Source organism: Bidens hawaiensis, unplaced genomic scaffold, assembly GCF_021521415.1.
Source record: "Bidens hawaiensis isolate Kalapana, Puna unplaced genomic scaffold, B.hawaiensis_p1.1 tig00027790_1, whole genome shotgun sequence".
Taxonomy (NCBI): Eukaryota; Viridiplantae; Streptophyta; class Magnoliopsida; order Asterales; family Asteraceae; genus Bidens; species Bidens hawaiensis.
Window position 1 is genome coordinate 65,517 of NW_027494509.1, and position 3,165 is coordinate 68,681.

General features: G+C 38.4%; 1 pseudogene; it reads left to right on the forward strand.

Annotated features, from left to right (window-relative positions):
• The first annotated feature begins 1,534 nt into the window (after nucleotides 1-1,534).
• On the forward strand, nucleotides 1,535-2,290 carry LOC143575916 (transcription factor MYB73 pseudogene; annotated as a pseudogene).
• The last annotated feature ends 875 nt before the right edge of the window (nucleotides 2,291-3,165 follow it).

Here is a 3,165-nt window from a genome sequence, read left to right on the forward strand (position 1 = left end):
ATAAAAACTAGGGATGAGATCGGTACTGTACCGACACCGTACCGGTACCAATACCGATACCGAATTTGAGGGAAAATAGGTACCGAATATATCGGTTCGGTACCGGTACGGAACCGGTATCAAAACCGGTGTTTCGGTAATTTACCGCTTCGATACCGCGTTAGCATTTTATCTTTTTTTTTTTTTTAACATTTAGCTTATCCAAAGTAGCGTTTTATTTGTTTTAGTGACACAAAACGAACTTCCACTTTAGCATTTTATCTTCGATACCACCTTGTTTTCTTTTGTTTTTTTCTTGTATTTATGTAGGGCATAACTTCTAAAGTGTTATATTGATTATTATTAATTTATTGAATTTTATTTTACCTTTCTGATAAAAAAAAATCAAAAAGTGACGTATTTTTGCAAACCTCTTACAAAAATCCATAAGCAAACAAAGTTGACAAAATCATAACAAAACCATATTCACATAAATGAGATCGGTGGGTTTTCAAGGAAGAACAGAAAATTAAACCGGGATTTGAAATATTATTTACTAATGGAATATAGATATATACTTCAAATTCGTATAAAATAGGTAGCACAACCAATGATATTTTTGTAAATCGAATTACTATTCATAAAAAAATTATAGATATATCTTATATAAATTCGGTACCAATACCGATTTTTACCGTAAAATACCGATAGCGATACCGCTTTTTACCGATACCGAATTTAAGAAAAGAGAATACCGATACCAGTACCGTTTAGAATCAGTCGATACAGTATTAATACGGTACCGGTATTTAGAAAAAGAAGCTCATCCCTAATAAAAACCCTACTAACAAAATAGCAATGTTTTAAAAACCGATATTTAACTCATACCGGTTTGGGATAAAAAAATGGTATAACCGGTTGAACCGGATTGTACCGGGAGGTTCAACCGGGTTAATAATTTACCTTGTAATATCATATAAATATAACTTTAACTAAAAATAACCCAAAATTATATGATTTCATAATAAAATATAATCCAAAAGCATTCAATTTTCAAAAAATAATCAAAAAGTTTACTGGTTTCAATGTTAATCGTTAGGTTAAAAGTAAATTTTAAAAAATATGGTCCACAAAATATCAAAAATTGCTTAGGTTATAATCGGTTTGCCGGTTTAAACCGATATTTTAGAAAAAATCGCCGGTTCGATATTTAAACAAACCGCTCAAAAATACTGGGACCAAAATACCGGTCTAATATGCAAAACCTGATATTACCGGTTCAATTGGCCGATATGAACCGGTTTTTAAAACATTGCAAAATAGTGATTGGGATGGAAGAGCTCTTAGATGCAACGTTTCATTTTCATCCAATAATTTGTAAGATTTTGTAACAAACCAAGAAAACAAGGACATAAAGCAAATATTCCGACGCGTGTTCGTTATCCAGCTGTATCCCAAACAACAACCTCCTGCTAACCTCACAGCCTGTGACCTCCCACTCCCTCACCGCCACACCCCTATATAAAACCCGCCATTTCACCACTCTCCAACTCCACCCAAAATGGATCGGATCAAAGGCCCATGGAGCCCCGAAGAGGACCACTTACTCCAACAACTCGTCGAGAAACACGGTCCCAGAAACTGGTCCCTCGTCAGCAAAACCATCCCAGGTAGATCCGGCAAGTCCTGTCGGCTAAGGTGGTGCAACCAGCTCTCGCCGCAGGTTGAGCACCGCGCCTTCACACCTGAAGAAGACGAAATCATCCTCCGGGCGCATACCCGGTTCGGTAACAAATGGGCCACGATTGCCCGGTTGTTGTCCGGTCGGACCGATAACGCGATTAAGAACCACTGGAACTCGACTTTGAAAAGAAAGAGTTGTTCGATGACCAACGAAGAGTTTAACGAGTTTGCTATCCAACAGCCGTTGCTGAAACGATCCGTCAGTACCGGGTCAGGTGTACCCGTTTCGGGGTTTTGTTTCAACCCGGGGAGTCCGTCGGGATCTGACGTCAGCGATTCAAGCGTGCACGTGTACGATCCGCCGACGTCGTTGAGTTTATCGCTTCCCGGAGCTGATTCCGGTGAAGCGTCGTCGGTTACGCATCCTCCGATGGTTTCGAAACCGGCGATGCCGCCGGTACCACGGCCGCCGGAGAACTCGTTTAATTCGGAGTTTTTGGCGGTGATGCAAGAGATGATTAGGATGGAGGTGAGGAATTATATCTCCAGTGGGGATTACGGCGGTGGAGGTGATGATGGGTTTAGGACGGCGGTGGTAAATAGGGTTGGGGCTAACAAGATTGATTAGTCGTATTAGTATGTTTGTATGTTATGTTAAATATGTTGATGGTCGGATGGAAAAAATGTTTATCCATCGAGATTCAGCCCTGCGTTGCCTAGATTCAGCCATCGCTCGTAGACGTAATTCTCTTAAAGTTGGCTAACAAAAAAAAATAATAATTAATTTTCAGCCTTGAATGTTGATTCCTTGTTATCTTAATTATGATGATATCAAGTAATTATAATGAAATTTGAGCTTTGGAAGATTTGACTAAATGACATTTTCTAAAAATGTAGCGTTTTTCAATATGGTTGAGAATTTGGGTGTGTTGATAACTAACTAGCTAATGCAACACAAATTGTCTTTTGTAAAGCTTAATGTGGTAAGGCTGAGGGGTGTGGAGTAGAGGTGTTCAAAAAAACCGGTTACGGAACCGGTTTGGCCGGTTCAACCGGAAACCGGTTTTTTAAAAACCGGTTTTTTTAAAAACCGGTTTGACCGGTTTACGTAACCGGTTTACGTATCGGTTATACGTTTTGGAGCCAAAACCGGTTTTATAACCGGTTTTTTTTATAACCGGTTTTTTTTAATAATCGGTTATTAAAAAACCGGTTAACCGGTTTTTAAAATAACCGGTTTATTACCGTTATAAAAAAAACCGGTTAACCGGTTTTTTAATAACCGGTTAAACCGGTTAAACCGGTTTTCGAACGTTACCAAACGGCTTTATAGCCGTTTTTTTTTTTTTTTTGACCGTTTTTTAGCCGTTTTTTTTTTGTTTTTTTACCATTTTACCCCCACAAACATCTATATATAGTTTAGGTTGGGTATTGGTTAGATCACACTTGATTATACAACTCCAAACGCTCTAAACGTTTATTTCATACGCGATTATACAACTC